This window comes from Crocodylus siamensis, chromosome 2, assembly GCF_052110815.1.
Source record: "Crocodylus siamensis isolate JL-2025a chromosome 2, ASM5211081v1, whole genome shotgun sequence".
Taxonomy (NCBI): domain Eukaryota; kingdom Metazoa; phylum Chordata; order Crocodylia; family Crocodylidae; genus Crocodylus; species Crocodylus siamensis.
The window spans coordinates 49981248-49996029 of record NC_143396.1 but is presented as its reverse complement, the minus strand read 5'-3'; the positions used below and the strand labels follow the sequence as shown (position 1 = coordinate 49996029).

Here is a 14782-nt window from a genome sequence, read left to right as displayed (position 1 = left end):
CTGCAACAATTAACACATCCACTACTCACTACACTACCAAATTTCAGGACCTGTGGGGAGCTCTGCGGGCCAGATCCAGAGTTTGAAGCCATGTCATCTGGCCCATGGGGCCCAAAATTTGGCAGTGGGAGGAGCAATGACTGTCGCCTCTCTGGGAGCTGCAGTAATTAATGCTGCCACAGCCAAATTCCAGCCTCACAGTTCAGGTGATGTGGCTGTGCACTCCGGATCCAGCCTGTGGACTGGAACTATACTTTAGCTCAAGCCTCTGGTCTAGTCTCGTGCGACTCACCTGGCCCACAGGTGTCAGATGACTTGGATACCATTAACCTAGGTTCAGATCAATCATTGGCAGCAAACTTGAAATGAATGCATAGGAGATCAATGTAACACCTGATGAGCATCCCAGGCTTTGAATACAGCCCCTTATATCCAAGGGAATAACAGAACCACCTAATAGCTTTTTCAAATATAAGTTGATTAAATTGGGCCAAAGTCTTTTTCTCAATAAACTCTACCATTGCTCCTAACTGGATCCCAATAAGATGCTGATTCTGTTACATCATGTGAGCAGACCCCTGCCCACCACATAGCTTTAGTGCCTTCAATAGAGCTCAGTCCATGCCCTAGCCCCAGTGCCTCTCCATGTGGGAAGAATTAGAAAATAAAATAGTCCTGATCCCCATCCGCTGTAAATCTGTGTGGTTGCACTGAAATCAAAGCAGCCACTCCTTTACACCAAATATATACTCAATATGTTCCTCTTCATCTTATGAAAAGCCAGAACAGAGAAAATGTTAAGTGGGTGTGTCTATATGTGTGTTAGATCCAGGAGCAGTTTATTCATGAGTAAACTACTTGTGAGTACACACTCCTGGGCAGGCATCTACAAATGTAGAAAAGCAGGAGCAGTTTGCTGCTAATGGCAGCAAACTGCTCTCACTTCCTGGGCCCCTGCAATGGGCCTCTGACACCACCAAGGGAGCTCTAGGCTTGCCCTGGTGCTAGGCTAGGGGCTGGCAGGGAGCACTGGGCCAGGAGACGGCAGTCTCCTGGCCAGGCCTGGGACATTGCTCCCAGCCCCAGCTCCCTGATTGTAGGAAGCACCATGACCATGTAGGCGGGCTCCCCAGGGCAGGTGGTTGTCCCTAATATGTCCTCCATGGGAGGTCTATATTGAGTAGATTTTTGGTTTTGGAAGGTGGAACTGGAGCTTGCTCCATCCCCTCCATGCATTGGCCTGGTATTACAGTGCTTCCAGGAGCGGTGCAATAAACAAACCAACAAACAAAAAGATTGTGGGAGGTGACTTGGAAAGAGCTGCAGAGGAGGGGCAGGTCCTAGTCTCCTGCCCCAATGCACCAGTGGGGCAGCTAACAGCAAGTCTCTGACTGATTCCCCACCCAGTTGGGGGGTCACTGCTAGCTGCCCCACCGGCTGATCGGAGCAGGGGGCTAGGTGTCTGCCCCGCCACTGCATCTTTTTCCAAGCCCCCCACCTTGATACCCCAATGAGGACGTGGGGCTGGGACCTGCCCCGGACTGAGACAGTTCACAGCCCCTGCGCCACAATCATGGGACGGGGGCTAGAGAGCCTGTTGCCTGCTCAGCTCCACAGGGAATCCCACATGACCATAAAGCTGGTGCTGGGAGGTAAGGATCTCCCAGCCCCCAGCTCCCCCATTGCAATGGCGAAGCAGGGGCTGGGAGATAATGAGCTTCCAGGGCCTTTCCCCAATCACAATCTCAGAGCAGGGTGCTTGAAGCTCCCTGCTGCTGCTGGAGCAGGGGGACATAATCCCTGCCTGGGCTCCGGTGATGGATCTCACCCCAGCAGCAGGCAGCTTTCAGGGGCAGGAAGTAATATCCAGCCTCCTGGTGGCCAGCTGACCAAGACCACATTTGCTCCTGGTCAGGTGTCTACATGAGCGCTACTGCACTGTTAGCAGCAAATTTACTCATGATTAGCGATGTTTACTGCACAGTAAGCAGGTGCAGCTACACATGAACATACTTACTGTCTCACCTGCACCTGCTTACTACCCAGTAAACTACACTATTTTGCAGTAAAGTGTTTCACGTAGATGCACCAAGTATAGCCTAAAAACAGCCTTGAATTTATAAAGTTCAAACACAACTTTGCAGCACAGAGGGTGAAAATTAATGGAAGTAAAGCAAAAATATTCATAATATTTTTTGTTTCTGACATTTTTGCACTCCCACCTAGAAAAGTCTATAAAATGATATGATTTCATCCATATTATAGTCTACAGAATGAGTGTAGTGGAAGTGTGGCTCAGGCATCTTGCTATGATCCCAGAGGTCTGAGTTTGCAAAAGACTGCACACATTTGACCCCAGGTGTTAAGGGGCACCTGGTTATTGGTTTGGAGAGTCAAAGGCAGCCAGCTGTGATGCTAGCCACATCAATCTCTTGTGTGTCATTGGCTGCCAAAATCCACGTGCCTTAACCACAAATCCAGTGGGCCACTCAGCTCTGAAGAACCTTTGATATTCTACAGAGCTTTTCCAAATATTTTTTGAAAACTGTATTGCCAGTTTTATTAATTAACTTCCCACTCTTTCCTGACAGCACTATTGGGGTTAAGAAGAGCACAGTGCAGTACATAGCCTTGAGCATTACACATCATTCTTTGGTCCTGCTAAAGGGAATATACAATTAATTCTTTAATAGAATCTCATGGATTTTAAGAGGGAATAAAGGTGCTCTGCACTTCTCAGGTAGTGCTAAAGACCGTGCACATAGGGCACAGCTTTTTCCTTGCGTGTGATGTATCCTCTTTATGTGAGAACTGAAAAAAAATCACAGCCCGAGGTTGGCTTTAGGCAGAATACGCTGTCCTTCATTCCCAGCCTCTAAAATCCCACAGCATGTGTCCCTGACTCTGCTTCTCATTTACATTTGGCCATCATTATAGGAATTGATTTGCTGCATTTTCCTTTGGTGTCATTTATGATTTGTATAAAAAGTTAAATCATTATTCAAAGAGACTACGTCTACATTCCTGTGTCTCAGCTTCTTAGATACAAACAGAACTCCCTGCACTCCACTGGTTTTGCCATGATAGTGGCTGTAAGGGCAAAAGCCAACTCCAGGTCATCATCATTGCCTTTGTGAGGCCTGAGACACCATTAAGCCCATCTGGTAAGGTGGGTACCCTATTTCTCCAGCCACTCCCTCTGAACCTGCCAGTTAGTTTACCAGTCATACCAGTGATGGAAGAACCCTCTGCGAGAGCTACGAGTCTTCAGATACAATTTTGGCTCTAAGTCCTCTCCCAGCACTGCAAAGTACCCTTGCCTTCATGTCTGATGGCTTATATTAAAATAGTAATACATGATGCTGTGATTAATTAGCACAGCAGTATTTGACAGATGCTGGTTTCTGGACTCACAAGTCTCTTGCTTCTTTTTTTGCTTTTCACTTTTGCTACAGTGTTTTGCTCAACACCTTCTCAAATCTGCCTTGACAGGACTCAGTTTCTTCCTGGGTCTTGAAATTGAAAGGGCTTGTCCTTCTGTTTTGAGAAGCACCTGGAGGTTGGGAGACGGAGGGTTGGGTGGTTGGGTTGTGGTTCCAGCAGGGAGCTTTACCCTGAGAGGTCTTGGTGGTTCTCTGTAATGGGGTTTGAATGCTTTGCTTGCAAACGTAGGCCCAGGTTCTTCAGGTTCTATTTTTGTCTCCATATTTCTCATGCTTTGCCGTGATGTTATAAAGCATCTCCTGAAGTCTCGTGTTGTCTATATGTTCCAGTACTTCAGCATTTTCTATCAAGTTTTAACAATTTATCTTGAACTCTCCTGTTTCGGGACCAGATCTTTAGCAGCATATAAAGCACCTCTAAGTCTCCATAAAGGCCAGAAACACTTTAGACCAACAAACACCAAACTGGAACTTGGGTGAAATTTAGGCACCTAGTAGAGCCAGGCAGATTCGCCCTGCTCTACTAGTCAAAAAATGCCTATGTTCGGAGATGATCCAAGCACGGGCCACGGGCAAATCAGCCTGTGAAGGACCCCACTCCTGGACACAATGAAGCCAGAGGCAGATTCGGCGGTGGGGGCTGGGGGGAGGCATGCCGAGCAGCCAGACGTGAAGCCAGCAGCAGCACAGAGTCACCATGGCCACTCTGGCCAGCTCCGCAAGGCCCCCCAAAGCACGGGGTCTGAGGCGGTCACCCCAACTCACACACCCCCTCCCCGCCAGGGACAGCCCTGACTATGTTCACATGGTACTTCCATTTTGGACACTTAAGTTCCCCATGTCCCCACAACTGGGTTTCTGAGCATGCTCAGAAGTGATTCAGTTTGATCACCAAGTCATATAGACGTGTGGGGAGTCAACTCCGAGGAGCAGGAAATCAAGCGCGTCAGTGCAGGCTTGATTAATCGCAATCTGGCAGCCTTCCACATCACGCATATCAGTGTCCCTGTGCATCCCAGTGCTGAAAAAATGGCGGTGGTATGCTTTAAAATAAAACATATACAATGAGGTTTAGTTCAAAGTGCCTTATCACCATTTTTTCAGTGTGGCAATGCATGGGGACACTGAAACACGTGACGTGCGGGCGCTTTTAATTAGTGTGGCTCGCTAATTAAAATGCCTAGCGCTGCGTCTCAGAACATGTGTAAAAATGCCCCTGCTAGGCAACTAGCTCCTGCCTAGGCTCTGTAGCTAGCCAGTTTGTTGCTGGGGAGCCCAGTAAGTCCCTGGAAAGATCCAACAAGATTCTATGTGTTCTGATCATGCCTAATCTTCATCAATAATCTTAAATTCAACTCAAAAACCTAGAACTCAGTAGCCTACTTCCTGAGCAAGCAAAAGCTCTAACCATTAAAATATTGTGCTAAAGATATGCTGCTGCCTGTTACACATCTACTCACAGACGGAGGACTAGGTATTCTGGATCTCAAGTGAACAGATATGCCTTATGTTGAGCCTGAGTCAGCCTAAACTCAGCCCCACACCATAAACTTAGCTTTATCTCTAAGCCACTTTATGGTACCTCAGAGCTTTGTGAATTGCCCTTTGGAGGCATAGCCCCTCCTGATCCCAGTTCTTTGTATAGGGAGGCTAGATCTGGCCATGTGTCCACCATCTAAGCCAGTGATTTTCACCCAGAATGCCAGGATACCTGGGGTGCTGCAAGATTCTTTGACTGCAGGAAGTATGAAGAGCTAAGCAAGATGTGAGAAGATAAGCAGATAAAGAGAGACTCTGGCTTCAGCTCCGGCTCAGGTGTGAGGTATGAGGAGAAAAGCAGATGAGAGCAGGCTCAGGCTTTCCCTGTTTGGCTGCTTGCCTGGTCCCTCTGCAAGGAGGCAAATATTATAATAAATACATTAGATTTTGAAATGGGCAAAAAAGTTATGGAGGGGTGGTTTAATTACCCCCTGGGGGGGCAGGGCTTGAAGCTAAAAAGTTTGGAAAACATTGATCTAGGCACTATTAACTTACTCAATTAATCCCATAGGCATCTAGAATTGTTTGGCACTTCGGTTCCTATTGTTGGGTAAGCACCAACACTGCCCCTATCTTGTAGCCCTAACTAAAGCAGAAGTCCCAGAGGCCCTTGACATGCTCTGAGCCCAACTGGGACAGTAAGGGGAATAGTAAATGCATGGGAAGATTTGTGTTCCCCACCCCAGAATAACCTAATAGTTAGAGCTTTCATGTGGGATTAGGGAAGCTGGGGTTCAGCAAGTATATAAATACCTTTGCAAAATACAACTGCTGTAGTTGGACAGCTTGGGAACAGCTCATCCTAGCGTACCAGTAAAATGTGTGGTCAGAGTGTTCACTGGGGATATGGGTTCAAATCCCTGCTCTGAGCCAGGCAGAGTACTGGTTTGAACCTAGGTATTCTGAGGTGTGTGTCTCTTTTACAGATCAAGGTTAGCTGAAAGGTCTCTCAGCTCAGAATCCTCAGTAGACCGGAGTGCCTAAACCCTGTCCTTTTTCTTTGCATCGAATATGGCTAGCTTAGGCTCAGCTAGTTTCCAAGGAACACTCTCCCAGGGAGCAGTCTCTCCTTATGCACTGCTTAGAGCCCCTAATTCCACTCAGCATCAGGGCAGGTAATGAGTTAGGTGCAGAAATGTGTTAGCACCTTTGAGGATTGGAGCCAGGGTGCCTTGGTATACTTATGCCCGTCCCTCTGTCCTTCAAAGCCTTTACTTCTAGGTTAATGCCTTTTAATCTTTTGCTTTGCAACTTGTCATGTTATTCCAAAACATCATTCTCTGAAAAGCTTTGTATATTCAAGGCCACAGTGGCAGATTCATTAGGATCCAGCTTGCAACTGGCTGAGCATAGAGCTTCTAGGGCACATGCTACAGAGAGGGAGCACTGGCACTAACTACTTTGCTAACTACTGACATGGCACAGGAATCTGGCAAAAAAGGGCTCATAAGAGCTGAGCATTCAAACCAGGGGCGGTTGGATAGCAAAATAGTGTGTCTGACTGGTGGCCAGACTCCATCTCCCAACAGCCCCTGCCCACGTTGCTGCAGCTGGTTTCTTTGGAGACCTCAGGAAAAGTAGGGCTGTGACAGTGGGGCGCCAGTTTTTCCATGGAGACCAGCCCCCGCAGTGCTGGTAGCGTGCACAGCTGGGCAGGGAGCAGATGCAGGCAGTTACGAGCGGATGCGGGCAGCGGATCACAGCTGTGCCCTGGCTCCAGACCATGCTGTCACTGCCACAAAATGTCAGGCCTGGAGGAGCTCCCTGCCCAGCCACGCACCCTGCCAGTGCTGCTGGGGCCAGTCTCCATGGAAACACGGGCCCTGTGTTGTCATGGCCTCACCACTCCTGAGAGCTCCATGGAAACCAGCCATAGCAACATGGGGCTGCTGGGAAATGGAATCCACATGGGGCTGATACAGGCCGCAGGCTGGACTTTGACCGCTCCTAATCTAAATACTCACCCAAACTCCTGTGGCTCCCAGTGAAAGCCCAGTGCCGAGGCAAGGTGCTGATTAAACATATAAGATTAATTTGTGGAATTACTACACTGCCTTCAGTTCCTAGTGTGACTGAATTGTCCAAAGTGTTTACATTTACAGAAATTGAAAGCTGCATTTGTTTTACCACCATGGAGCAAATTCTAGTAACCCACTCCTGTGATGGAGAACAGTTTCAAGAAATGCTACTAATTCATATTCAGGGAACATAATGCGGAGATTAAAGGTAGGAATTACTACTACCGGAGTAGGGGTGGCAGATCACTCATTCTTAGTTACACATTTACTGTATCTATATCAGCTCACTTTTCTATTTTAAACCTCACTAAATGGAGACTATTTAAATGTAGTAATAAAGGAAAGGTCAACTCAAAGTCTGTCTTGGCCATTAATCAATCTTTCCCATACTCTCTAATTATCTTGATTGCCTGATTGAATGAAGCATGGGACACAGATCATCTATATGTCCATTCACTGGCTCTGCTCTTGGCACCTCTTCAGATCAGCGAGGACATTTTCAAATTGCAACATTTTCTGTAAGACCCCACCTTCTTAGCAGGGCCAGCCCATCCTATCCTTCGAAACCTGTGGCCGCAGGGGGCCCTGCAGCTGCAGGACCCCCTGCGTCCAGCCACTCACCACTGCCTCCCCCACCACTGCAATTCCGCTGGCTTCACATCTGACCGCTCACCGCCCCCCTCCCCCACCGCTGCCTCTGACACCACCGCCAGCTTCACATCTGACCACTTGCCATCCCACCCCACCCCACTGCTGCTGCTGACACTGCTGCCAGCTTCACATCCAGCTGCTCTCCACACCCCACAGCTGCAACCACCACCGCCATCTTCATGTCCAGCCACCACCCCTCCCACCACAGAACCTGCTGCCACTGCTGTCAGCTTCTTCAGCCACTCACCACACCCCACCACTGCTGGTGGCTTCTTCGTGTCAGGGGGCCGCAAAAAATTGTGGCCAGCCCTGCTTCTTAGAACATCTCCCCCCCTTATCATGTCCCCACTATTTTCAGTGTTGATTTCACAGACTGTATAACTGTAGTACTACAAAATTTTAAAGTATTTCCCATGATTCCAGGTCATGCCTAGAACACAAACACGCTTGTGCCCACCTTTCACTGCACCATGTGGCGCCATGCACACTTGTGCCCAGCCAGAGTATTGCCAAGGGCAGGTTAATCAGTACTGACTCTTGGTGGTGCTAATTTCCCAAATCTTTGTACTATGCAGGTGTGGCTACAGTGCATCTGGTCCTGGTAGTAGCACATGAGGAGCTGCTCAGTGTGTTTGAGAACACTACTGTGGAGCCTAATATGTTTGCAGTCTAGATACTGGTCCAAGCAGCATTTTTGCTTTTTTTTCTTCTTGGGGGAACTGGGATTTGAGACAACACTTTCTCTCTAATTATGGTTTTACCTTTTCATTTTTAGAGAGAGTATAATTTGCAAAACAATACATAGGAACAAACTATAGACATAGAAAATCAGCCCCTTAGACTGATTATTCCATTTTATCCTTGTATATTTATTTATCACAGTCACAGTGTGTCTCAGGGACTCCCAAACAAGCTATGAGAGGCAGTCAAGTCCTGGATCTTGCTGTACAGGACATGCTCAGCTGCCAGTAGAGCTCTAGGAATGAAGCAATTCATGATTCTTGGTTGAATTCTTTGGGAATACAGAATGTACCAAGAAACTAAAAGGGGGTCAATGATGTTTCCCACTTCCCATAGGCACTTCCCACTTTTATTTTTGCTGGGGGGGCCTAAGATGATGGACAAGTGGAAAGTTTTGCACATTTCAGATGACACAAGGGGAACCAGGGCCCTCGGGCCCCCACACATTTGGCACCTCTGCCACTTTCCTGCTCCATGACTGACTGACTGCTGGGACATAGCTCATTCATATAGCCTTGAACATTAGCAAATAGTTTATGACCAGACATATACAATTTCTTTTTCTTTTTTTTTCTATTTCCAAATTCTTTTTATTTGAAGTTATGTCAGAATTGACCAAATAATTTCTGCAACTTATTTTTGATCTGTAGTTTTCTTCAAGCAATATATTTTCAGTAGTCAACATCTGAAGTTTATCCCTGTCTTTTTTATCTAATCCACTTTAAATGGTTGCGTAGTTATGTCAAATCCTCTCCTACCATCCCCTCTTAATGCTTTCTCTATATTAGGAAGATTAGTACCCATGTTTTTTCTAGCTAATTCCAGCAATGGTACAGAGCTCAGCAGTTTTCATCACTATGAAAACTATGCTGCAAGTTTTTATAAGATATGTGTAAAAATTGCTAAGCTCTACTTTTGCTAGTGACTTAGCACTTATGTATCTGTACCATTTCTGGTACAGGGTGCTATTTTTTTATAAGACAAAGGCAGCTTTAGATCAAGAATTGAATCATCCATTCATTGTATATTGGCACGTTTCAGGTAAGTTTTACATCTTCTTTCACAAGAAATACTGGAGCATAGAACTGAAATGCAGGGACACTACACCTCTGGACAGATTAAATGTATACATTAGTGCAATCAGCATTAACTGAGATAAAATACAAATCTATAAACCAGGCTAACTTTAACCAGTCTGCTGGAGAATTACTGTATTTTTTTACTTATCACATGACCCCAAATTAAACATGAAACTTGTTTTGGGAAACCAAAATGAAGAAAATAAGACTTCCGAAGCCACAGCTGAATCTGACTGCAGCAGGGGAAGGGTCTCCTCATTCTATTCACCCTCCTTTTCCTACTCAGACAAAAGCGAGAGGGTTAACCCTTTACTAGCTGCTGCCAAATTGGCAGAAGCTTTTGAACAATTTGGCAGTGGCTGTGGGAGAGTTAAACCTCTAGGTTTTACCTGAGCAGCAGGCTCCACCCCTTTCCCAGGCAGCCAAAAGGGGCCTGCTCCCAGCAGCCATTCCACCATCCCAATGCCTCCATTTTGGCATGAAGATCAGCATCACTTAAAACACTCAACCCAGTTTTGGATAGTTAATTTTTATGAAAAGGTGTGTGTGGTATGCGAGTAAATATGGTAACTCTGAAAGAGTCCAGATAATATACACCAGTTTAGGATCCTCTGTCTGTTCCTGGGGCAGCTGCTTGGTAAAGGCAAATGGTTTGCTACCTACTCCTCCAACAGCTCCTATGTGAGCAACTCCATGGTAGCTGCAAGTCTATCCATTCTTTATGTAGTATATGTGTTTCTCTGACCATGTCCTGAGACTCCAAGATTGGAAATCAAAGTACCTAATGCACAGTGGATACAACAAAGAATAAACTCATGATAACAAGGAATTAAGGGAGACTGACTTCCCTGCATCTTTGATTCCTCTGAAGACAGTTTAGTTGCTGGACACAGAACACTTTTGCACTAGTATAATTTATTTTGGCTATATCCAGTGCAGTGAGAGAATCTGCTACTCCAGGATAGCTGCTCACAGTAGACAGTATTACATCACCTTGCCATTAGGTGACAGAGGAGCAGGTAAAAGCCTATTTCCCTATCACAAACAGCTACCTCAGGACACTTCTGGACACATTACTGCAGTACAGATTTACCTGTGATTCTTCTCCAGTAATTCTGCACTAGGTAAGTTATACAAGTGTGGGGCTGTACATCATGTGTCCAATCTTTGTTTACACCAGTGTAAGGACTGATTGCATTGGTGAAAATATGTCAAGTCTAAAATCTTATGTAGGATTAGCTGAAACAGCTGTTCTAAAGGAGAAGCGCAATTACAAACTTTAGTTCCTGTAAAAGTGTATTCAGGCAATATTTACATGACAAATGAGACCAGCCCCTGCCAGAAGGATACTTCATGTACTTGTCTGGTTTTATTACTTTGCTCAGTTTTATCTTGCATTTAATCATACTGACCTTCATCTGCCATCTAGTAACTAAAGTACTAAAACAGCCTTAATATCTCTGTATGTCATTACAATGCAATTTGATGGTTTTGCAAAACTTTTTATTAAATATTGCATATCTTGGATGTTTAAAATATATGTCCAATCACATACAGTACAAGGAAAATGAATGTAAATCCTGAAAGCAAGTGTAGACATTGGGTAAAGTAAGACAGAAAATACAGAATGGTTGATAGGTGAAATTTCATTAACAGATCATAAAACCAAGTGAAAATATCAAGTGTGAACTCATATAATAAATGAAACTGAGAAACAAACCCAGAGGGAATTATCCCATGTGACTTGAACTGAAGATAGTTTTCATGTTCTCCATACTGATTATAACAAAAGCCTCCTGAAAAGGCCAGATGCAACAGTGGAGAATGTAGCACTTAACACCTTTAAGTCACAAAAAGTATAGCATGTGGTGTATTTTAGACCAGTATAACAACATGCACTATTGATCAAAAATGGTTAACAAAAATATTTTTTGTTATAAGTAAGTACGTGATGGTCAATGCCTCATTGGCATAAGGTAACTGGCATTCAGTCCAACTTGTTGCTAAGTCTTTAATTGTTGAATTGTTTCTGTTGAATTTATAACATTTCCCTGGTTGGGATTTACAGGTAGAAATATTTTTAGGCGAATATGTAAGTGTGAATTGCTAATAATATTAATAAGTATCAGTATTTTATCCATTATGGATGACGGTCTACAATGTTACTAGTAGGAGGCAAATACTACAGAACTGTCTTGAACGGTTGTAACTTGCCCCAGATATTATACTACAGATAATTGCCAATTTATTACTTACACATTCTATTTGCCTATCCAAGTTTCTGTATATTTTTAAATATTCTGCTTTTAAGTATTCCTAAGACCCCTGTTGTTTCAATTACTTGTCACTGTGGCCTGAGGTGTTATTACTATCTTGATGATAATCAGCAGCTCCTTCTATTTCTGTTACTGAAGCTGAGAATAGCTGAATTCTATCAGGAGAAAGTAGGGCCTGAAGGAATGAGTACCATACTGATAGTCAGGTGGTCCCAAACAGTAATTCTAGGTCTGCCACTATGCTGCTGTGGGGTCTTGAGTAGACCATGAAAGTCCTGATTCTTAGCAGTATTGAGCAGCTACAAGTTGGGCACCACTTCTGAAAGCAGGCAATTAATATCTCTGCTTCAGTTTCCTGCATCTACAACAAGCAAGATGTGATTTAAGGAATAATTCACATTTGTAATGGATCAAAAATAAAAATGCTGTATCTAAATGTTAAATAAAGAAAGTGAATATTTTCTACCACAGTCCATCACTGGATGTCAGATTATATTCTAATAGTGAATATTTCTAAAATTGAGTTTATGGTGGTCTGCTTTTCAGAGGAAGTGTTAATTCCTTACAGGATATCTGTTCCATTACCCCTATTGCTGCCATCAAAGTGTAGGTGTTGCCTTTGTGCTGGTTCTTTCTCTAAAAATATCATATTAATTCTCTAATGAGAATCTCCTCTTATTTTTTCACAAATAGCATTAATATTGGCCAGTCTTCTCTCTTTCTCATTGGGAGCATCTACACATGCATTTGATTTGGGCTCCATGTACTTGGGTATAATCTTCTGCAGATTAAGTGCTTCCGGGCAGATGTCTATACATGTAGAGACTAGGCATCAAATTTGCTGCTTTTACCACCAAATTTACTGCAGCCCTGCAACTGGCCCCTGCTACCAGCCGGCGGAACTCCAGGCTCTAGCTGCAGCTGCCAGCAGCCAACAGCCCTCTTCAAAAGCAAGCCCTGCTCACTGCTTTCTGGTCAGCCACTACCCTGGCCAAAACCAGTGTTCCCAGTGCAGGAGCAGCATTGACAGCTCACTCCTTGCCCACTCTGGCTCTGCACACTATGACTGCTCCAGCCTCTTCCCCTGGCAGCAATAACCAGCACCCTGCGCTCTTGCTGGCCACTGCACTGGTCATGCTGGCCTGCTGCACTGACTGTCATCTGGCCCACAGCTGTCTTGTCCCTCCTGGCTTCCACTCATGCAGTGACTGCCTGCCTGACCAGAGTGCACCACCACTACTCAGCTGCCACTGGCAGAGATGCTCATGAGGACCCTCTGGCCACCACTACTAGGGCCTCCAGCTCCACCACCTCTGGGCCCACTGGGCCAGCCAGGACATTGTCCAGCATACCTGGGATGACGAGCAGTGACTAGAGGCCTTGTACATGACCTGGGCTGCTTTCTACATGACTCAGGCTACATTTCAGGACCTCATGGAGCAGCTTCAACCCCACCTGGAGTGGCAGGACATCAGCATGTGACTGCTCCCCAATCCTGTGGACACCCACCTGACCCTCACCCCACTGCAGCTGGCCATGTCCACCAGCCTGCAGTACACTGGCCACCTGTCTGGCATGGGCAAGGCCACCACCAGGGAAGCCATCCAGGAGTTGTGTGACACCCTCCAGGATGTGCTGAGGAACACTGTGCTCCATGTGCACAACCCCAGATGGTAATAGCTGGATTCCATGCCCTGGGTTTCCCCCAGTGCATCAGGGACCTGGATGGAACCAACGTCTCTGTCACCTGCCCACCCCATGGAGACTACCCCTACTACAGGCAGAGGGGCTTTTACTCCATGGTGTACCAGGCCATCGTGTGACCACCACGGGGTCTTCACACATGTGAGTGCTGGCTGGGTGGACAGCACCACGATGCCCATGTTTTTCAGAACTCCAGCCTGGTGGAGAGTAGCCGCTTCACACTGGGGATGCTGGACCCACATCTGTGCCATGGCCATCCTGCTCCTCCTCATCAGGGACCCCATCTATCTGCTCCTGTGATGGGTCATGTGGCCCTACACCAGCCACCTGGACCCCCACCCGGCCCACTTTAACTGCTGCCTGGGTCAGACCTGCACCATGGTGGAGTGAACCTTTCGCCATCTTAAGGGACACTGGCGCACCCTTAACACCAGCCTTGAGTTTGCCAAAGTCATCATTACAGCCTGTGTGCCTCATAAAATCTGTGAGGCCCTGGGGGAGCTGTTCCATGAAGTTTAGGCAGAGTAGTTGCAAGGGGCAGAGGATGCCTGGCAAAGAAAGCACCACCTGTGGCAGCACCAACAGTGGTGCCCACCCCCTACTGAGGCCTCAGGTGAGCCACACACTCACCAGAGGGGGCCAGGGCACCAGGTGCAGGAGGCCCTTGCTGACAACCTCCTCCACCACTTCCCACTCTAGCCCACCTGCACCATCACCTGTGGCCCCCAACTGCCCACTCCCAGCACCACGCTCACTGTGGACATGTGACAGAAGAACAAGTTTTTATTCCCCTCACATCAATCACAGCCCTCCTCCCCTCTCAACAAACAGCCCCTCCACCACCCAATCCACCCACCAACAATAAAAAAACCTTGTTCCCCATGAAAACTACTTACAGTGTCCTTTGTGGGCCATACCAGGGTTGGGGGCTATGGGGTGGGGGCACCTAGGGGGCAGAGCCCAGGGCAGGCAGCCAGCACCCCAGCCTCAGGCTGTTCCCCCACAGATGCAGATGCTGCAATGAATGCGGTGGGCAAGGGGCTCACCCAGGGGCAATGGCAGCCGCTGGTCCCCCAGCATGAGTGTCTTCCCCTCCAGCAGTCAGTGGCCAGGGCCAGCAGGGCCAGCATGTGGTCCTGGGCCCACTGCAGGCAGCTGCAGCTCCATGCCTGCATGGAACTGGGGCAAGTGGTGTGGCTGGGCCCAGGTGGGGAGTCCAAATGGTGCCAGGCCCAGGGCAGGGTCCAGGGCAGGGGCTCCTGGCTGTTGGAGGTGGCACAGGACCTCCTCCCAGGCAGCACACAGAGTGAACGTAACAGTCAGGGACAGAA

General features: G+C 46.8%; 1 pseudogene; it reads left to right on the top strand.

The window, feature by feature from the left end:
- Nucleotides 1-1151: 1151 nt before the first annotated feature.
- LOC149870224 (U2 spliceosomal RNA) lies at nt 1152-1277 on the top strand (annotated as a pseudogene).
- The last annotated feature ends 13505 nt before the right edge of the window (nt 1278-14782 follow it).